At 30.5% G+C, this 23,786-nt stretch overlaps 1 protein-coding gene across 1 annotated transcript in view; it reads left to right on the forward strand.

Moving 5' to 3' along the window:
• Positions 1 to 204: 204 nt before the first annotated feature.
• The window catches only part of LOC136990487 (thyrotropin-releasing hormone receptor-like), a 90,868-nt gene continuing 67,286 nt past the window's right edge, over positions 205 to 23,786 (forward strand). Inside the window, exon 1 of the mRNA XM_067288872.1 lies at positions 205 to 269. The gene's annotated coding sequence lies outside the window, so the exon portion shown is untranslated. The remainder of the gene's footprint in view (positions 270 to 23,786) is intronic.

Consider the following 23,786-nt stretch of genomic DNA (forward strand, 5'->3'; position numbering starts at 1 on the left):
CCAGTTGGTATATGTCGGAAAGTATAGAAGGGGGCATATGGATCTTTAAAGAAAGAACTTCCGACGTCACGAATGTTAGAAAGTATTTTAGTTGTAAACGTAATGTTTCTATAAAAGAAAACAGTTTATACTTCTGTGACGTCATCAGGCGTTAACCAATCAGCCAGAGGTTTTATCGGAGCCGTGCAGTCATGAACATCAGTCCGGCCATTACATAGAAGCTGGGCCCGAGCGAACGAGGAGACTGCTTCTCAAATTCTCTCTCTACTGTAAGTACTTTTCACTTTTAGCAACATTCTCTAATATACGGGAAAAGTAATGCATTTTTTTCTTTTCGCGAAACACTTTAAAGAGCGTTTTACTAAAGTTTCTTCGCCAAAGTCTCTGGTATATCCACCGAATTCGACTTAAACGTATTTATAACGTTCAAAACATTTAAAATGTTAAACATGATATCTCCTTGTTTACTTCCACAGCTGGAAATGTTATTAATTTGAACTAAGTTCTTCCGCGAATTAATAGCGATAACGAGTTTCAGAAAAAGAAAAATTGGATTGAAATTGAATTTTCTGATTTGCATCATTACGTTTGATGAATTTAACTTAAGCGCAGAATTTCCTACTGGACTATCATAAACAGATATCAAAGTATATAAACTTATTTCGGCAAGGAAAACGAGTTAATCTTTTACGTCACGGTTATTGTTTTCCTACATCGCATCGATAATTGATACTCACGACAGGACGAAGCGTAGGAAGAATGGAAAATAGCATTCAGTAAAAGCTACGTTATATAACAGGATATTAACTTTAGGGAATTGCAAATTCCCAGTAGCTGATATCTAGTTATAGAACAGGGATCGAATTCTCAAGTTGTTGATAGAAAAGGGATCGAATTCACCAGTTCCTTTAATAGGTTCCGCAGCTACTACACTCGGTCAGAGATTCTGTTTTGCATGTCGCAAAAACGAATTGAAGTGGGAATCATGCTACTATCAAGGCTTCTTAATCCTACAGGAGAGGTAGAAAATGATGAAAATATTTTTTAAAAAATACACAAGTGTTGCCAGTTAGGAAAATAATTTTCAGTCTTGACTAAATTTGTCGAAACTGAAAATTACCCGATTCTTTATCCAGTTGTAAAATTGAAGGATAAAAATCATCATTGCCTAAGAATTTCTTCCAGAAAAAATATGAAAATGGAATTTTTATACTCGATATTTTTTTTTAATTCGTAAAAAAAAAACAGATTTTAACTATGGCAACATTTCTAATTTAAGTAAAATGTTCTTACGTAATTTTATTTAATAATTCCTATTTAAATTTAATATAATTGACTCCACAATAACAATAATCGCTCGCCATTATTATTATTATAGTAGCATCAACACGATAATGTTATTAGTTAAATAAGAATCCCTCAAATTGGGTTTGGAGCTTCCTGCAAAGCATCTTATATTAATTTTATTGCATAATTAACAGCTTAGACAAATTTCTAGAGTATCAAAGGAAAGTTGTTTTAGATATATTTTATAGGTAATAAAGGTTATTTTTCTCCAACAACGTCGTCGTCGTCGTCATGTTTTAATGGTTATTCGTTATGGTAATTACGCCTTAACTTTAAATCTTTAATTAATTCGTCCATTAAAACTTTATTGTTAGATAAGCAAAGACTTCGACATATATTTTTGCAGACCGAAGTCAAAAGTTGTCTATGGTCAACATTTTATTCTTAAATTACGAAGCGGGACGATGTATAGAGACTACAACACAATGCATTATTTTAGGGATTAAAAGTAATATTCTGTAGTAACGAAATGAATTAAGATGTCGAATATCAATCATGTTGTCCTCTGGGATTAGTTCTTAATGAATTTATTATATTTTTACAAACATGGCGCGGGAGTAATCCTATGCTCGAATATCGCCATACATAATTAAATTTAGCCAATTATCCGAGATGAATAACGTTAATTGTACTCGATTAAATTTGTAAAGGAAGTGGTCCTACGTGTACAGTTTCGAATTTAAAATGGCGGCATCGGCGGGGATTAAGAGTTTAAGTAGATTAACACCTGCAGAACTTTCCAGCGATTTATAAAATTCTCAAAAAATTATGATCCAATCGATTTGTAATAATGATTTTATGCCAAAATTTAAACTGAATACAGCAAATTTCGTTAGGATCCCTCGCCTATCAAATATCACATTCATTATTCTACCAGCGAATCGTTGTTTATTTTGATCTTATAGACGTTACAGAACGAAACTTTATGGATTAATTTTGCATGCCACAATTAACTTTACTACAAATTAATTAAAATGTTGCAAAGCTCGTAAACCGTGTAAAAGCAACAAATATGTTCGCACCACTTTATAAATTACAGGCCCAAATTTGATTTTCTACGAATAACATTCTTTAGATTTTTCGGAAGAAATTCGCTCGTCGCATCTTATTCCTAAACGAGAAAACTTCTCGAATTACTCCTAACTTATTCTTGTAAATCGAAAATATTTTCTTTTAATGTAAAATTAACTGTTACGATTGTTATTGAACTCTTAAAAGATTGAGTGAGACGAATCTTCCACTCGAAAACATTATGTGCATCGCGTTACGTCTCATATATAACAAAAGGTTTTGATATATAATAGCTTTAAACAATCCATTATAAAGTTTCGGCTTTCATCGCTGTGAGTTAAGGACCGTCGAGAAGTTTTTTTTCTTTTTGCCATTTTACTAGTGGAGCTTACAAACTGCTCTTTTAAGATGTGCTAAAAGTCAAGAATTGCACGTAACTAGACATATTCGCTCGGAAATGGGGGCAAATTACATTATGCAAAATAGTCTTGATGGATTATTAAGATTTTAACTACGTTGGTTGTCTGTCTTTATTATATCAATGCCGGACACGAAGCGTGTAATGTGTTGCAGTTAATTACGTCTCTTGGTAACGTTCTCCTACCAAGAGACTTTATTTTCCTGTGGTTTGTGTCGAGGGATTTTACGTATCGATTCCGATTAGGGCTTTGAGTCTGGTAGAAGCTCTTATTCTTCCAGAAGATTATCTTCTTGTGTCGCTTCCAATATCTTTACTTCTGAAGATTAAGGGCACTGAATCTCATACAGATCTTCTATCTAAAGCCTTCGTTAATAAAATATATAATGAAATTTTTACTATTCAAGACATTATTCTCCCAGTTTGATTATTTTCTATTTTAATTAGTTTAAGTTTAAATTAATAAATATTAGTTAAAAATAACGCGTAAAATTTTTAATTTTCCATCTGAAAGCCACAAAAATAACGTTAAAGGTTAAATTGTCCTCGCACTCAGTTTGAAGACTTTATATTAAATAGATTTTTATTTTAAAAAAAAACCTTCATTTTTTTAAAAATATGAGATAATTTATCATTAACAATCCAGAGGTTTTTTTTTTCAGTACAGAAATGAAATTCATGAGCTACAGTAAATGGGCTATTCTTTGACAATCAGCAACAGATGTCGAGAAACAAATTATTGTTTACAAAATAAAAAATAAAAATTAAATTGATTTTCTCTTTCAAAGCAATCGAATTAAATACACTTCATTTGGAAGTTGATAAAAAAGAAACAGATAAAAATCGTCCTTTAAAAGGTTAACGGCATCGTATTTCGTTCTATTTCCTGCGACGTATTCAGATTGTTTCAGATTAACCCTCAGAAAAAATAAATAATAATTTAAAAAAATAAAGGTTAAGAGGTTATTATCGTGTGAAAAAAGTGTCAAGAAGTAGAGATTGATCGAGTAATTTTCTTATTTTAAAAGTTTTTAAAATGAAAATCCGGAAAGAATGCGTTAAGATAAAAGATAAGTTGATGGATAGGCCTGTTGTCTGTGTCTTTACACCTCTTTACCCAGACTGTATAGAATTCTGTTCGTTACTTTAATATTTCTGCTTGGTATAAAACGTCTGGAAAGAGTTGAAACTTAAAAAGTAAAAGTTTGTTCTAACATTAAATTCTACTTATTCTTGACGATAATGAAAAAAACATTCGATATCAGGCGAATGAATTGATAGTAAGCAATTTTCAAGTTGAAGAGGAAGAGCGTGTAATCAAAAGCGAAATTGAGTTTGTGGTAGTGACAGTAATATAATCCACCTTCTAAATCCGTTATAAGACAGATGTGTGGCTAAACCCAGCATGTATATTTGGTGTAGGCGCAAAAAATACACAAAAGGGATTTTTGCTCTTAAGTCAAATCGCAAATTTCCTCTCTGCTCCACGTGGATGTAGCTTATATCATCGAGACGATGTAACGGATGTATCGATCCCGATTTCTTTTATTGTTTGTCAATATTCGACAGATGTCCAGTAATGTTGCTTCACCAGAGAAAATAACAGAAGGACTTCGACTTTATTAACCGAAAACTTCTTCCAACCAATCGGATATAAAGTTTTATCTTCCGTTATTCGGAGCACGTCACACAGATCAAAATAAAAAAGTGCTATACCAAAATATTAGCATAATCGTAATTTTAATATGGATATAAATATAATTTTCTGCGGAAGAGAATCGTTTTGAAAGAAAAAAAAACACGAATAAAATTTAAAAAATGGCAAATGGAGTGAAAATAAATACAGAATATAAAAAAATAAATCGCATATAAACTGAATAGAAGAAAACCAAACGATGAGCTTACAGAGTCGTAAAAATATAGAGAAATGACAACAAATATGCATATATAAAAATTCGAGTAGAAGATAAATGATAGAATGATAAAATAAGTAAAGAAAAAGAAAAAAAACAAAACACAATGATCTACATTACGACATAATAAATTGTATTTTTATTATAACTTCAAAACAGATGGCGTGTACTTAGGATGCGAACAAACAATCGGCAAGTAGTAATGCAAATTTTAAACAACCAAACTAAACAAATCTTTTGAAAATTCACAAATTAGAATTGATGGAGATTTCCTTCTGTGATTGAACTTTTTTCGAGCGAGTAAAAAAAAAGAAGAAGAAGAAAAAAGTTAACAATGAGAGTATCCCATAGACAAACGAGACGATATAACAAGCATCTTTTACTAATAAAAAATGGAAAAGTACTATCAAAATAGAGCGGTTGCTTCGGATATCGATTCCTCCTCGCATTTAAAATCCGAATTGAAACGACAATGGAAGCAGAATGTATAGAGAGATCGACCGCATTCTTCCGCTATTCTGACGAAAACAATCAGGTAACAGCAACTTTCAGACAAAACCTCTAAAGGAAATTTGAAGAGGAACACTTCTTAATCCAATAAGGGAAGATACAATAAATAGTATAAAGTACAAAAGTTTCTCATCCCCGATAACGTATTACTCATATATAATTTATAAATCATACCTCTATATAAATTACCTAATTTATGCCCTCCATCAAAAATTAATTAGTCGCAATTTTTTTGCCACTTTTAAATTAATTTTAGTAAATTTATCGCTTTAAATTTTTTTAGTGTTCGACGAATTTAATTATTTTTAAAATTCTCCTCATTAATCGATAAATTAATAAGGTAGAATAATTTTTCCAACCTCTTCCGAATTTGATTTTTATTTAATAAACATTCGATTTTTCTTTTGAATTTTCGTACGGAGCATTAGAAATAATCTTGATTTCTAATAAAATTTATCGTCCAAAAAACAAAAAAATAAGATAAAAAATTTTTTATTCGAATAATAAAATAATTTGAATCAAGTAGTACAAACGACACGCATAATAAACAAAGCTATAAATAAGAAATTGGATCTTTGTTATGTAGCATAGTTGTTAATTCTTGAAGAAAATGGAAAGAGGTGGAGAGAGTTTCTTTCGCTGATTTAAGATGAGATGAAAAGAATTTGAACATTATTTTATTCTTTTCTCCATAATTCGATTTACATCTCCCCTTTTTACGTGTCGTCGTCTCGAGATAATGTCGATATAAAAATTGCTCGGGAGTTTAATAGAAGGTTAGAAGACTCGGTGGAGAACGGTGTTATGAGATCTGGACGTGTTTATTTGGATATGCAGCTACGGAAGTGGCACCATTTTTTTTTTTTTTTTTTTTTTTTTTTGGCATCGATCGAATGTGTACCGGGTCAATATTCGCGGTTACATTAAGGATTTCGTACCTATTTCTAACCAACTTTCATTACAGATCTCAATTTACAAATAAAAAATGTTTGTTTATAGTAAACCATTGTATAACATTTATATATGATAAATGTGGAATCACTGCGTTAATTAAGTTAATCCAAATTTAGTGTACTCCACTTTTACTTTTATAATTAGCCGAGCGCGTAGCCGTTGGAGTAAATAAATACTCTAGTTTATTAAAAACTACAAGCGTGTACTGTCCTAATTATTTTGATGGAAAATACAAATTTAATTAAATTGAGCATTAGCTATTCTAGAAGTACAAGGAGGAGTTAATAATTTTCCCACTGAAAAAAAAAAAAAAAAAAAAAAATTTCTTACAGGATTATTCGAGGTTATCTCCGAAAGATTACTTCGACTTTACATAGCTTTTACATATAGATTTATAACGCTATTTGTTCTAAAGCTTTCATTCTCCGAAATGCTCTTGAATGGTAGAACGGGGAATACAGAAGAGTGACAAAAACCACTCGAAGAGATTCAGATTTCGCGGAGAGTAAACACACAATATCGTATAAACGAAGAAAGAAGTTCGAGAATAAAAAAAAAAATATTAAAAAACAAAGAAGCATATTCTATAAATATTGGAAAGAATCCAAAAATATATTGGAAAAGTGCAACCAAAATCGTGAAATCTGATTCTGAGTGCGAATTGCTTTCTCTTTTATTTATCCAATATTTTTTTCCTTCTGTCAAATCCTTTCACCTCTCTTTTATTTTTTACCAAACCAAATTATGTTTTTCAGCCATTAGAGTCTTTATTTATTTCTGTGCATATAATTTTTGTTTAAAATTAAATAATTTTGTGATAAATTTCGGATACGAAATTAATTTATATGCTGATGCGCTCGATGATAAATATCATAAAACCGCCTCTGGTGGCAAAACTGGAAATTAATATTTCAGTTTTAAAGCACACGTGGCGATATTCACTTAAAGTTTACATTCTAACTGTAAACTTTAAAAACTATTATTTATTTTATTCTATAAAATAGTAAAATAATTATTATTTCTTCGACAAATACGTTCGCTCTTATATTTTTAAATAATTTATTAAATAAAAATCAAAAACTCATTAGCGGAAATAATTTTTAATAGTTTCATATCATACTCCCACGCTCCAACCTGATGGATCTGGAGGAAATAACCGTCTTTGAGAAAATAAATTGCCAATAATAATACGTGTTATGTAAACTTTGATTAATTTCGGGTGAATTTTTTGCTGAAATATTAATATATTTTAACTTTAGAATGACAGAATATAATTAAAACATCGCCCAAAACCTTTCATCCAACGCGACAAATTAATTAATTAAACTACTTTAATAACAAAGAACCAATTATAATTAATTTTTCGCTAATAACGTATTATCGAGTAAACACGTAATTAATAAAGCATATACAATTATTCTTTCGGGAATTCGTGACGTTGCTTATTCTAATTTATTTTGTCTTTGTTTTTACAATAATTTCTTATAAATAAATCTCGGGTAATTAATAAATTATGACCACAAACAGCCGAGGAATTTCGTATATTATAGTAAATGTGATTTAAGTTGTCATTATTGTCAATCTTCATTTCTCTGGCAGCACTTTCCTTGGCTCTCGATAACCGAGCCACTCCAGAAATCGTGCTGTAGGTCGAAACTTAATTTATAAAATTCTAAATCTAATCCAAAATCCACTTTGTCAACATCTATTCTACTATTCTGAAGAAAGTTACTTTCGAATAAAAACGCTATAGGGCTACTGTCGATATTACTTTTGGGAAGTACTGCCTAACGATATGGTCGTTGACGTGTTTCTCCTTTCAAACAGAAATAAAAAATGATACTTTATTTAATTTTTAATTAATTTTAATTTAATAAACTTTTATTCTAAACTAGTTTTATTTTTAAAATATAAATACAAAATTATTTTGAGCTTAGATTATTCATCAAAAATCATCTAAATAATGGAAGAGTGAGGATAAGCAAATCTTCACCTTTCATTCCAATCATTCAAAGGCAATCTAAAAGTTTGCCTTTGAATGTCCTGAAATTTTAATTTCTCTATAGTTCTTTCTTATTTTTATTATCTTTCAGTTCAAATTCCACGACCAACGTCTTAAATTTATAGGCTTTTTATTGCTTTCTGCAACTTTTTTGCGTGGTTTACTTCTCACGCTTTGCCCTCAAAAATAGTTTTGTAATAATAAAAATCAATCTTGTACGGCTCTAAACTGACGAATCCAGTGACAAATACAAATTTCCTCATTATCTGATTCTCTTCTCATGCGACTCCCTCAAAGAAAGACTATAAACGTGACCTCATTCCACTTTTTATAGTTATAAAATCATTGCTGTTGAATCGAGCCATTTAAGTAAGAAAATCTATCTTTTTTGCAATAAACCTTGCCACAATCGTCGGTACTATTGTAGTTGTAAGCTGACTTTCTCCACAGATCTTTCCAGTCTGTGTGGCATGGCTTGACCCATATAGATTTGAGAAGTTTATCCACCTGGAAAATATTTATTACCCAACAAACCACTGTTCGAAATACGCTACTGCAAGAAAAAGACGATATTTAAATATTTTTCCACTAAGAGAAACCTATAAATATTGTTACGATTCAGACAAGAGAAGAAAAAACTCAATTAAAGAATGGAAACAAACAGAACTGGTCAAAATAAATAACCAAGCAAGATAAATAGTAGCAGTGACTCATAGACTTGCTGAAGTTTGAGACAGACAGTTGAAAGACTATTAATCATTTTACTTCACTAAAAACAATAAAAATGGCTAAGAATACCATAAAACCTTGAAAATTTAACAGACTTTTAGCTAGATCCTAAATTCTGTTGCTCTATTACTATGTTTTTTCTTTTTTTTTTTTTTTACCTCGTAACAGAGTAAAAGCCAGCAACGAGTTGCATATGTTTCCAGGCAAAAATATTTAAAATTGTGTGTGGCGCCATCTGTTATAAAATGTTTTTAAGTAAAAATCTTGTATTATTAATTATTATAAAATGGAAAAAGGCTTAATTTTGAGAGTGTAGATCAGTTTTTATAAAAAATTGTAAATGCTAATAACGAGCAAAATTTTCATTAAATCCGACCCCACTCGAGTTACGATACGACTCCTTATATCTCCCTAGCCCCTCGACCTTTAACCACCAAAATTTAATAACATCGGTTTCCCTAATAGACAAACCTCCTGGCAAAATTTGAGAAAATTTCGACAAAAGGCGCACGAGTTATTAAGCTTCAAAATGGGTAATCAAACTCGTGCCCCCCACATACACACACCCACACATAGGCCACAGAAAAAAACCCCAAATAGTTTTGCATTTCTTTACGTTTCGAGATACCGAGTCCAAAAATGCAAAAAATCTCCGGGTTCATTTTTTGACCGATCGCCATACTGCCGGGAAAGTAATTTGCTGTTCAGACTTAATAGTATAAATCCATACAAAATCCGGATTATAGTTTTGACGTAGACCGAGTTTTAATCTATCGTTTTTGCAGAAATGCCTTACTAAGAACTCTTCTTACGTTCCATAATTCATGGAGCATGTTATGAATGTTTCAGACGCATTAAACTGATTACTATCAATAATGATAGGGATCACGTAACTTATTTACTTTATATTAATCCTGTCACTCAAGTGACAGGATAGATTTATCAGAATTCTTGTCAGTTGATTATTAAAGTTACGGAATTCGAATCGGGACCAAAATGTAATCCATCATTTTTAATTTTTAAAAGAATAAAGATTGAGTAAATTAAGCTTATATAATATCATTTAGCGTTTTTAAATTAGGGTTTTAATCGCTATGTACTTCATTAAATATTAAATAAACCCAAGAAGTTCTTGGACATACTTAATCGGGTTTCGAGTGGGAGGAAGAAAATTTAAAAAATTTTTTTAAAAGTGTATCGAGTGTAGGAATAAAGTCACGCTTTCGACATTACCACAAATTTTTTTCTCCTATTTTGCATTCTTTTTAGCAAAGGAAATTTTTGTCAGGCATCTGTTTTTCCAGATAAAGTCTGTCCATCTGACAACAGTGATTTATCATCCACACATCAGCCGTGATTTATCATCATCGACTCAATAAATCTGCGTTAGAAAAATTGCAACACGTCCGCACTTCGACTTTTATAAATGTTTTTGGAATATCTTAAAAGGCTCTCTTCTCTCTTTAATAATCCAAATATCATACAGTTCGCTCTTTTACAATTTTTTTTTATTTTTTATTTTTTTTAAAGATAACGTATCTTTTACATTTTTGCATTTTAAACTGAACGTTGAATTTCGTATTCGATTTATCATTCGCCAGCTAAAGAAACGGTTTCGTAATCAATCACATGACCCATTAGTTAAGTGTCAGTCAACTGACTGGTTACAATTAGTTTTCTCCTAGTCGGAATTTCGACTATTTTACTATTGTGAAACCAATTCTCGACCTTTTCTTGTTTTAATAATAATAATAAAATTCTGATAGTAAAACGAATTTCAGTTGAATTTTTACAATATTTCTCACAATTTATATTGAATATTTCTCAACTTTCTGGATTTTTAAAGGTGTATTAAAGACTATTATACAAGTTACTATTACTATTTATCACTTAAATATCCATAAATATTTTGTCTACGCGATTTTTGCCCGTGTCCTACTAACCTGTAGGAAATTTTCAGTGTGATATGTTATAAGGTAGAGAATCAGACAAGCCGACAGAGACTCGCGATTACATTTTGTGGAATCGTCGAAGTGACAAATTGAAGACGAAGTTCGACATTAAAAGTTTAAATGACTTCGAATGCGTTAATGTTGTTGTAACAATTCTAAGAGAATAGTCATGTTAGAGAATTCGCGTTAATGTTCTTAGATTGCGGTTAAATTAGGCGAAATATGGCAAAGTAGAAGTGGAAGAAAATTGCGTGTAAACGATTCTCGACCTCCATCATTCTCATTTAAACACGTTTAACACGATTAATATGTATTAATGTGTCGTTTCCGAGCCGTCTTAAGGCAAATGTCAAACCTAACAAAAAAATAAGACATTTTACAAATATTGACAAAGCCTAAAATTTTGCTGGACTTTGAAAAATATTTATTTACTACAACTTTTCTGTATTAATTTATCTTTCTTAACCAATTTCTTTCCTTATATAAACACGGTTTTTTGTTTTTTGATATCTTACTTATCAGTTAATTTCCCCTAAAAAAGTTTTTATTCGACAATCTTCTAGATTAAATCTTCTTAAATAATTAACTATAAAATTACATTTTATAGTTAATTATTAACGAAGATTAATCTGTGAAAGTTTGTAACCCAGTCTTTTTACATAAGAATGTAAAGGAAAAATAATATTTTCGCGTTAAGATAGGAGATAAACGCCTTCATTCGTTTTTATCAGATAATTTTATGAAATTTCTCGTAGTGTTCACTAATTATATGTTTCTAAAGTAGCTTAATTTTATATTTTCATTTCTCAATTGTCAACACACGCAGAGAAGCAAAGGATGGATCTATATATAAATGGAAAGAAAAATTAAATCAACCAAAATGTACAAAAAATAAACACTCATTTACAATTTTCATTCTGATTAAACAACAACAAAATAAGAAAGTAATTATATGTTTTACATTTACCATAAGAATATTTCAATATGTAAACGTACGTGTAAATGCTCTGAATGGAACAATTTATTGGAAAATATTTAGTTAAAAATACAGTGTGCCAGAATATTGTTTATGAACTTTCTTCTTTGTTGATTTTAAATCCATGATTTTACTTACTGGGTTTATATATTATGAAAAAATATGGAGAAGTTTCCAAAATGATACCGCTTAAGATTTATTTAAATGTCTTACTCGAAACACAATGTCTTTATTTTTCACTCATCAATTAGTTCATATATTCACCACTAGATATTACTTACATTCGGTGATAACAAAACAATCAGTGATCAGCACGTATTATGCAACTGTCCCCAATTATAATGTAAGGAAATACAATATACTGACACCATTTCAACATTTAAAATTGTTTATAATTTAATTGTGCATGACTCACATTTTCGAGTAAATGTTACAAAAATGTTTATTAAGAAGTCTTTTGAGATTGTTGTATTTATCTCTTCGGTTGCCTGCCTTTAAATCTTTGTAACAATGTTTTTTTTTAATTAAAAAAAAACGCTTTTACTATCTTAATGTTAAAATTTTGTACGGCACCATCTGTTAACAGACGTTATTAAAAATAACTTATATTGTTAATTATTATAAAAAAGTAAGAAAGACTTAATTATGAGGGTAGAGGCGAGTTTTTAAAAGTATTGTAAATGCCAATAACCAGCAAAATTTTCATCAAGTCCGACTCACTGGAGATACGATACGTAACCCTCCTCGACCTTTAACCACCTTAACTGAGTAGCATCGATGCCCCCTTATATACGAGTTACCGTGCCAAATTTCGTTTTCTAGTGTTTTCCTCACCCTAAGATATGAAACGAAATAGATTTATCTCACGCACACGAAAAATTTTTCCTATTTTTCACTTTTTTTGGGTTCAAGGGGTTTGAAAACGTGAAGATTTTCAAAAACCCGGAGGGTCAAATCTGACACGGTTCCAATACTTTCCCGTGTTCTATATATATACTGTAAGAGCCAAGAAAGTAAAAGTAGATGGTTTCAAACTAAAATAGTGTTTCAATTTGTACTTAACGAAGTATGCACACATTATTTGAGACCCCCATATAAGAACTACTCACGTATTTTGAATTTATGTTCATTATATCGATCAACTCGTCCGCCTATGACGAGTCGAACTTTTCCATCACAAATTTAATTTAACCACTAACCACAAGTACGGTTGATTAATAATTATAATGACATCCGAAATATAAAAATATTTCAGTATTTAAAGCGTAATAAAGAATATAACAGAAATTAAATCGTAATTTTGATACATAAGGATAGATTTATTGCTTTGCACCATTTTATTGATTAAAAAAAATTATTTAAAACTTAAATATAAAATAAATGAAAAACAGTAGTAAGATATAGATAACATTTTTATTATTTAATATTTTTTAATATTTGACAATGTGATAAACTATACTTAAAACTTATAGATTTGATTCAAATTGCCGTATAAAAATAATTAGGAGCAAAGTAACGTATGCAAATCTTGTCAAATTTTCCGTTATATGTTAAGGATATAGTCGAAAAATCAATGTTTGTATACCGTATTCACTCGCATATAAGACAAGATTTTATTCATTTATCACAGTTTCAAATTCCTAGGTCGCGAGCGAAAGATTCTTTGCCTTTTTGCAGATAATTTTTTAACCGTGTAACCGCATTTTTTACCCTCTTGTATTTAAAAACGTAAGTATTTTATCTGGGTCGTTTGAATCGTTCTTATATATTGTCAGGAGTGAAGACGAATAGCAACAGGAATAGGAAAGCTTTGGAATTCAATTCCGATTTGAAATACCAAAATCACACGGGAGCCCGATATGTTTTAATCCAATCCCACGTGAAAACAGATGATTATTCGGAAATCAAAATTCGGAGAAACTCATAAGTGTAATCGACGGAGAGTGGACTGGACTGTTAAGAATTGGCAAAAAAAGGTTTCCGATTGTCCGTCCAACTTTACATGAACAAATTATATTGTCGATTTTACAAGATTTTTCCTTAAAGTTTAAAATGACAGTAATTTTTGCGGGACAATGTGTGCATTTACGTACATTTGATATTTTACTTGTGATTAAACGAAAGAAAAATAGAATTGTATTAATAAATCTAATTTTCTTTATTTTGATCTTTGAACTCACACCTCGTACTATATGCGAGATCTTTTTATATGCGTGTAAATACGGTATTTAATCACCGATTGATTACAAAACAGACCATTGTATTCAATAATATTTGATAACATTTCGAGAAAGTTTCTAAAATTCTCAGTCGAGCAAGTCTCTTCGTTCAGTCTCTCGACGTTATTCATCTGCGCTTCACAGTCAAACACATAAATAGGACACTAATTACAATTAGAACCTATTTATACGCTTACCGCAAAGCTCCTATTGACGTCATTTAATTAAGTTAAATCACTATGCCTATTAGTCAAAACAAAGTTGAATTTGGGGATTTTTCGCTGACGATTATTACTTCTTTATATATATATATATATATATAAGAAAGAATAAATCGATGGTAGAGAAAAGCAACAAAAAGAGAGGAAATATTAAGAAAAACTTAGAATGAAATCGTGGAAAATCTTACGCTGAGGGTCGTAATCGAAGTGACAAAAATTATACAAAAGAATTCTCTCTCTAGATAATTGAATAAATTCTGTGTGCAAAATGATGCAAGAACACGGCCTGAGGCGTATTATGATTATTATTAAAATTGTTATCGTTTCCAATACAGTGAATTCCAAATGAAACCAATCCAATATCCTTCGTCGAGCATCCTTTGATTAAAGTTATCTGTTTCTGTATCGTTTCTTCCGGATGACGAACCAACAATTGACAAACAAACGGTTTTACTTTTCCTCAAAATTTCGTTTCGAGAGAACTTAGACTTTTGATAAAGTTGAAAATTCATCCATAATATAAAAAATGATCAGAGTTTGTGTTGCTTTAGACAGAGGCATAAATGTTTTTTCCACATTACAATAATGTGAGAAAAAAACGTAATAATAATAAGTTAAAGAATAATTCCTTCTTTCTTTTTTATGTATCGGTGAACACGAGGATCAACAATAAGTGATCAGTGAAGTGAATGCTTCATTAAAACAATATATAAATCTAACGGATAGATTTTTCTCCTTATTTTCTCATAATCGCAATATATTTAGTTTTTTTCAGCATCGGCAAAAAATATGATTAGTGAATTGTCTATTTTTTCCCCTCATTTTAATTTTGTCATATTTTGATGAAATGTTGATTTTCAGAATTTCCAGTACGTTATCGTTCGTGGGTTTCTTTGTAAGAAAGTTTAGAATCTGTTATGAAATTTACTTAAATATAAACGTAAAAATTAAAAAGTATCTCGACAGATTCTGAAATTTCAATCCACCGATTGCATCCAATTGATGACTATTTTCGGATGAAAACAATCAAGAAATTTTTCAAAAAGTGGGCGAAACCTCCTCTAATTAATATAACATCATATCATTGTTGTTTCTATTATTTAAACTTTTGATACATAATTTTTATACGGAAAATCGAAAATGAAACCACAGTTTTTAATGCCGAAATATAACAGTGTACAGTACCTGTACATTTAAATACCATAGAATTCGGGCACAATTAAAGTAATTATTTCAAATTTCGTTTCTTCCTACTTTATTTTTTTAGCTTTCGTTTTTCAACCGTTACTATCTCGATATAACGCCCTCCCATTTAACGCCACCCTCGTAAAAAGCCAAATAAATATTAGAGAATCGTTCGGTACAGTACGTCCGAATCACTAAATACAGGATTTTCATTACAAATGACATTGAAAGCTACGTAGTTTGGTAGACCTCCTTAGTTCTCATTCTGAGGTACAATATTTGGATTTAGCACCACACTCGATTTGGCGCTGATTTCAAAGGAGCTAAATCGAGGTTTGCATGTATTTTCGAAATGTTTTCTCTCGCTCTCTTCTTTTAATACTTTTCTTTAAATCCGATCGAATATTATATTATGATTCCATTTCCTTATTAATAATTTAGACTACTTAAACAGGTGTTAAGATATCGAATTACCCTCTTTTCGTATATCTTAAATCCTTCTTACGACTATTTCAGTAATTTAATGCACACAAAAAATGTTTATTAGGATTTTCCTTCATTACGAAAATCACAAAGAAAAATTGTTGTTGTCTGATCAATATTCGATTATCTTCGTAACAGTATGGAGATAATCGAATATTGATCAGACAAGTTATCTACACATTCCGTCTCCTCAATCTGTGCATTCTCTTTTATTATAACAGTTGTTTTAAGTGAAAATTCATACATTTTCGAAATTATCTAATTCCAATGCCAAGTCATGACTTTTCATTTACGTCGATCCTATTAAAAATTATCTGAATTATCCTAATTACGGAACTTGTTGCCTTATTTTTACTTAAATCCTGATTTATATTTTTACAAATCATTTATAAATATGACTTTTTAACTTTTCACTCTTTCCGTCCTGCGGACACTAAAAGAGCCTTTTAATCATACCATACCTGTCGTGGGTTCCGCTAGGCCCACAATAGAGACATCCTAATGGCGTGGGAAGGGGTCCATCCAGGATTCGAACCCGGACCCTCCCAGACCCATCAGCCTACCTCTTTAGGAGTTAATGCGATAATGAGTTCTAACAAATCCATTTTGTATACATTTGAATTGTTCCAGACTTTCTTAAATATTCAAACTTCCGTTTAAAGCCAACATTTGTCTGTCTCTGAAACTGGCACTGAATAAAGTATAGAGATGAAATGATGTGTCTTAAAAAATAACTATACTGCACTACATCTGGTAATGCGGTCTACACACAAATTTGACTTTTAGCGTTTGGAAGTCACGTGGTTCGACTCCCTTTTTAACGCAAAATCGTGCGTTTAATAATTTTTATCTATCGAAAAATTCTCTATTTAACGTTTACGAGTAGATCCGTTGACGAGTACACACTGCTTCACACGGATAAACATTTACAAGAACGCTATATCGCGGTTCGAATGTATTTCATTTTATTTTATCAAATTATCCAAAAACTTTTACAATGTCGGACATTAATATAAGAAATTCGAATAAATAGCCTTATTAAAAGTAAAATATGGATATATTATTCATGATAACATTAAATATATTTAAAATTACTGTTGGTATATTTACTTCTATATGCACGGTAACTCGTAAATACTCCAACACGTCCCAAAACATTTTTGAAATAATCTTTTCGCTTTATTAAAAAATATCAAACGTTTGCAGTACTTTTTTGTTTCGGGAAAGCAAATTTTCCTATATTACACGTACCGTACATAAATTGTAGGATATTATTTCGCAATATAAAACAATTGCCTAGCAGTATTTCTACAGTGATTCTTATACGAAATTCATGATAATTTTTGCAAATATTTTATTCGATAGGGCGCAGGCATTTTTAAGATACGAAACTTTCGATACAAAACACAAACTGCGAAAAATTTTTAAGGAGTTTAAGCGCACAGAAAACCCCGAAAAAAGAAATAAAAATAATAACGCAATGTATTATTGGAAAAATGATTTTATGCAGATGGAGTCGAGTTTATGTATCCAATGCTAAAGCACTCTTTTTTTTAGAGCATAGCGACTGGTATAGGCGATATAGGAACAAAGTACGAAGATACGCATCATTTATATCTGTCAGTAGGTGCGATAGTCAGCACAGTTTCTTCGATATCGTCACGTCCGTTATGTTATCATTAGCAAAAAGCAATTTGCTCCGCAGAGCAGATCGAAAGTCGATGTAAGCAGAGATGTTTCTGCAGCGATTACTCAAAATAATTCCACTTCTTTAACTTCCAGCCGAATTAAGTGGATGCATTTATTTACACTATACGATTCTGCCATCGCTCCTTTAAAAATTTCTGTTTGTCGACGAGGTAATTCATTCAAGGTAATGCCTTTTTCTTTTCCTTCCCGGGGTTGATAAATGTTGGCGTAATTCAGATGGGTCAGATTAAAGTATTTGAGTGGAACGAATCATCCAAGATCAAAGTTAAGTATTATTACTCGCGGAAGATTTGTCATCTACAAACAGAATTAAGCTACAGAAAAAAATGAGTCTTTACACTTAAAACAGTTTGAAATACTTGGAATGAAGTCGTACAAACGGAAGCGCTAACAGAAACATCTTCGCCGACATCGATTTTGTACAAAAAAAAATCCAAAAACAGAAAAATAAATTAAGTTTTTCGTTCCGAAAAAAATAAAAAAGAATTTAAAGACAGCTCTTCAGAAACAAAACATCATTCGGTAAGCTTTGAAAGTAAAAGGAAAAAAATTATAATTAACTGAGGTAAAAAGCTCACTCGTTGGTTTAATTTCGATAATAAAATTATGCAAAAGAAGTATCGAATATAGAAATATCCAAGCAAAATTTTTGTGCACCTTTCTGGTACTTAATCCTTTCTTAATGTACTTAACGAATATTTTAAAGGCCAACCTCAAATTATTCATTAAGCCATCGAATACATTAAATTTTTCGAAGTTAAAATTTTTATAAGGAAATTTATTCGAAAAAACATCCCACAAGACGAGAAAAACGGAAAAGACTGAAATTCGATAAATCTTAGTTTCAATTACTAATGCATAAAAATTTAAATGAAAGTTACCAAGAAATTCTTTGATTTATTAAATCCCTTCATTTAAAACGTCGATAAAATCATAAAATCTCTAAATATTATTTTAATTACAGAAACAAATTCCAAAAAAAGTAAAGGGTCAGTTACTATCAAATTCCTTTTACAGTCGGGAAAACAATAATTAGAAAAAGAATATTTATAATTATATCCAATTAAAACGAGCGTAAAAGCTGACATAAAGGAAAAGCGTTACAATTTTTTTTTTATCGGTTTTACATAATTTTTCATTCAAACAAACGTATGAATTTCACACTACTCTGGTATTAAAAGTCGCGTAACCGTGAGACGACGTCATTGTTTCTCTTAATGTATTTTTTATCACGAGTAATAAATAACTACAGAAGTATTTAGTTGAATGCTCCACTTTGTAGTCGCGTAATTTATTTTTGAAAACAGAAATGACTTTTTCCTAATACAATTTCGGGTGATTTCCGTCCGGTCGTCTTTATCAAAAAATTTTGCACGGTTAGCGCTTTCTACGGCTGATGCAATTACGGGGTTTATCGGCATTACTACTCGGTAATGATAGAATTTCGTACAGTGATATAATTTTAAATTATTTTCTCAACGCGCTTACATCATTTTCTCATTGTAAATTCCGTCTTACGACGTAATTTTCGGGTAATTCTTTTTTCGAATCTGTAACTGCAACACCTTAAAAACGAGTATAAAATTTATTCAAATTCTTATGTGAAAAAGGTAAATCAATCTTAAGAATTTCTATAAATTTTATTAAAAACATAGGGCTGTTATGACTATAAATATCCGAGAAAAAGATAAAAATCTGCACGTATGTGTCATAAAATAATTCGAAAATAAACGTTAAAAAATTGTTCTAAACTTACATTAACTACGTTAGTTCCTGGTAGATTAAATTGAAAATTCTTTTATATAATATCATCGACTCAACGTGTAGGCCTAGCCTTTGAAAAATTCTTTAACAATAATACATTGTAAAAATCCTTTTATAATAATACATCTCGAAAATTTCTTGTTATTATAATTCGTATCGATCTATACAAAGATATAATCGGTTTTCATACCTCTGTATAAAATCTACTTTTTTAATATAACTATATATTGGACGTGATTACTTTCGGACATAAAATATTTTAAAAAATCGTAATGCATAGAACATAGCACTTTATATTCATTATATTGTGAAAACTTGATAAATAATGCAACAATTGTCCTACACGATACAGAAAGATACCACGTGGAGCAAATATCACACTAACTATAAAATAAACAACACTGTAGATTATTCACGAACGATATCAAAATATAATCACACTAAAAAAACACATAATTTAGAATTATAGAGCTAAATAAAATGCGACCTTTATGATAAATTAAGTATAGAGTTCACGTTCTATTGGTTAATCAATTAATCAATGTCAATTCACTAGCATCCAATTATTGGACGTGAAATTTTTTAATACGCCGTGTTTAAATACGATCACAAGTTTGGGAAATGAAAGTTAATTTAAGCGTAACAATACAAAATAAGTAGCAGTTTCTATTGTAATTAAAATATAGAGAAATAGAATACCGTATTTTACGGACTATAAGACGCATTTTAATTTTTAAGCAACTTTTTTTAAAAAAATACCTATAAGACGCACCCTGAATTTTGGAGGCAATTTTTCGAAGAAAAAAGTGCGTCTTATAGTCCGTAAAATACGGTAATATGAAATAAAATTACTCGTATGTTCTCTCGATAGCCTGGGGGATAAATTTGGAATGTCAAGTGGATCCGAAAAGAGAAATGCATTATTTGTTGGTTAATATGAAAACATCAGGAAACGTTCTTTTTGTGTCTTTATGACAGTTTTCTGTTACGAAATAGGATTTTATAAAAATGAAAACGTTGCGCCTTCTTCACAATAACCCGTTACATTTCTCGTAAAAAATAAAGGATATTGCGATTTAAGATTGTGTGATTTTTTATTTTCTTTTATGTAAATTTAATATTTCTTTAATACGACGGGAAAAAATTCCGTATTGTTATTAACTTTCTTATCGAACTTTATATTAAATTTTTCAAAGATTTTGAAAAAAGAATGCGAAAGTACATAAGTTATCGCGAGGAATTTAATCAGTACGGTAAATATTATGAGTGACACCGGCAAAGTTGCTAATTATTCTCGGTAAACTGAATAAATGTTTTTCCCCTTCTGGGCGTTTTATGAAATATGCATACATTTGCTTTTATAGCAAAACTTAATTTGAATAAATTTCTTGTTTTTCTTTGTTGGTTTCCTCTTGGAGGGTTACCGAAGCGTTTCTGATAGATTACGTGCATACTTTATCTAAATAGCAAATGTTAACCCGTGTAGCATTTAAACAAAGGGGAAAAATACAACGTGGAAATGCTCTAGTAGTAAATCATTAATAGATAATAATGTCTCTTGATACCTAAAAGAGATTAGCTAAAGTACAGTATCTATTGGCGCTAAATCCAGCAAATTGAAGTAGGCCTATCTCAAACAAGGTGCCTAGTAAGTGACACTCCCGACACATTGGTTTTGCTATTTGCGTGACTCTAGACTACCCAGAACGAGGTTTACACATAAGTTTGAGTCTTAGATTCTTATAATGTACTTCGCAGTAATTCACAGATAGAGTTCTCTATTTAATACTTATGGGCGATGTCTGTTCGTATGTATGATACATGCTATATCGAGAGTTGTTTATAGTTATTCCGAACGTCAAAACAAGAATGAATTACGATTATCTTTTATAATCTAATTTCGAATATATTTTAAAATTTCGATAAATAGTTATAATTTAATAGTTTAAAATGTGTAAAAATAGTTTAAAAATTTAAGAAACAAACACTAGATAAAGTCTTCACATTTCGTCCACGTTGTACTGTACTGTACATCCCAGGAATTGAATAGTTCTACGGCAGAGTCGCTTTTTATGAAGTCCAGTCATCCGCCTGAATACGTAAAAATTTTTTTAAAAATTACCCTAGGCGACGGCACAATCACAAAGAGAATGTTTTTAAAAGTGGCCGTCGTCGAGGGTAAATTTTTTAAAATTTTACATATTCAGGCGGATGAGTGGACTTCATAAAAAAGTCGACTCCCCCGTAGATCTATTCAATTCCTGAGATGTACAGTACAACATGGACAAAATGTGAAGACACTTTATTCATGTAATGTTTTTGTTTATTCTCGCTCTAATTATTATATTTTTAAAGAATTTTTTCACAATTTCCACTATATATATGCAAATACTATTCCTTCCAATGAAAATCAGCCATCAACTTTTGTATATTTAGTTGAGTTTACCAAAGAAATCATATTTGCAATTAATAATTTTGGAAATTAGTTTAAACAAATCAGGCAATACGTGCTGAAATACAGGATGTAAACAAAAAAAATTCACCAGGCTAATTCAGCCTGGTGCAATGTTTTCGTCTACCTCTCTATAAAGCGTAAGATTTGTGAAAATGATAAAAGTAGATACAGACATCGAAATCTGTCAACTATTCAAGTCAAATGAAAATCAAAGTTAATAATACGTGTACTCTACTATTTTTCTTTCATATAAGTCACGCGAGAAAAAAAACTGAATGTAAGTGGCTAGGTTCGATAATATCATTAGTGAAAGATTGAGTTTATCCTCCAATTAGGGAATATTTCCCACAGAGAACGTAAGCACTACAACGAAAAAAATTTGGAAAAAGAAAAGGATTACGAATATCATCAAAGGAAGAAATAATTTAAATTACAATTACTCGAACATTTTTCATCCTCCGAATCTTCAACTGTATCTGTAGTAATAACGATGCACACTGCACTCTATTTAAATTCTACTTTGTTTTTTTTGGTTTTTTTTTCATAAATTTTCAAATTAATGTTCGGTTTATAATCATAAAACCCGATTTACCATTTACAGATCTGAAAAAAATATCATTTGTTCGAAAATTTTGAATTTTTTAAACGTAATTATATATAACAGTATAATTATTTCATCACCCGCAATTAGATTTATTGTTGGCAGTTGAATAGTTAATAACCATATTCGAGAATCGTATCGAGTATTATACTCATTGTAAGATAAAAATAAATATCCAAAATTAAAACTTGTTTTCTGCATAAAAATTACATTTTTTCTTCTCCTGCATATAGTTAATTAGAGATTTGCAATCTGATAATTTATTAAATGCTTCAGAATTTTTTTTCTAATTTTTATTATTTATTTCAGTTGTAACTAGCTAGGAATCACTAGAACAGCTCACAGTTTACCCAACAACTCTCATATTTACCCAATACAGATTGTGCATAAATAATATAAAAGTTAATTTTACAATAACTTATATTTATAAATTTCCTTACACAAATTTGAATCTAAAAATATTTATTTTGTTTCATTATTCTATACACAATTATATTTAAAGTAATACACTTAAAACATTCTTTCTCATCATTAGTGAAAGCGTAATTAAATAGAATAAAGTGCATTTAACTGTCTAATTAGATTTCTCTTCTTCTTCAAGAATTAAGCTTTTCTTGTATTTTAATTATAATTTTTTCAATAAATATATTCTTTTTCACTTTTTTGAAGACCATTTATTTATTTTTATACCAAAAGTGAATATATTCGTGAATTCTCGATGCATTGTTAACATATTTGAAAGTTTATTTATAATAATTTTTTTATTTATTTACCCAAGTAAAGTTACCTTTACTTCTACAGATTATGAATTAATAGCGAGGTTGAGGCCGAAGTTTTAAACGCGGAAACGTGTACGTCGGACGTTCAGCGTCGCTTTCCTGTAAGCCTAGAAGTTTGACATTGGTGTTTGAAAAGTCAGTGGAATCGTGCTCGACATTCCGAACGCCATTGTCAAACTTCTAGACTTATAGGAAAGCGGCGCTGAACGTCCACGTTCAGCGTACACGTTTTCACGTTTAAAACTTCGGCCTCAACCTCGCTAATAGTGTAAAGGATTAAACTGATGAGTAAGAGAAGGCAACACGTGGGTAATCTGCAAAGCGAAGTGCCTTTTTTGGAGGACTTTCTATGGGAAACTGGCCCCTATTAAGTGTTATACACTTGAAGAACTCCACGTGGTTATACGTCACCGGTATACTGGACCTCTTTTGATACCGAAAACAAAACCATGGTTTTAAGAGGAATGAAGAAAGTCAGAATATACTACCAACTCTCGAGAAATTCGTAACCACGAGAAAGCACTGTATTACAATACAAAATAAACCAGCAACTTTCC

The sequence above is a fragment of the Centruroides vittatus genome, unplaced genomic scaffold (assembly GCF_030686945.1).
Source record: "Centruroides vittatus isolate TY-2023 unplaced genomic scaffold, ASM3068694v2 scaffold_944, whole genome shotgun sequence".
NCBI classification, from domain to species: Eukaryota; Metazoa; Arthropoda; class Arachnida; order Scorpiones; family Buthidae; genus Centruroides; species Centruroides vittatus.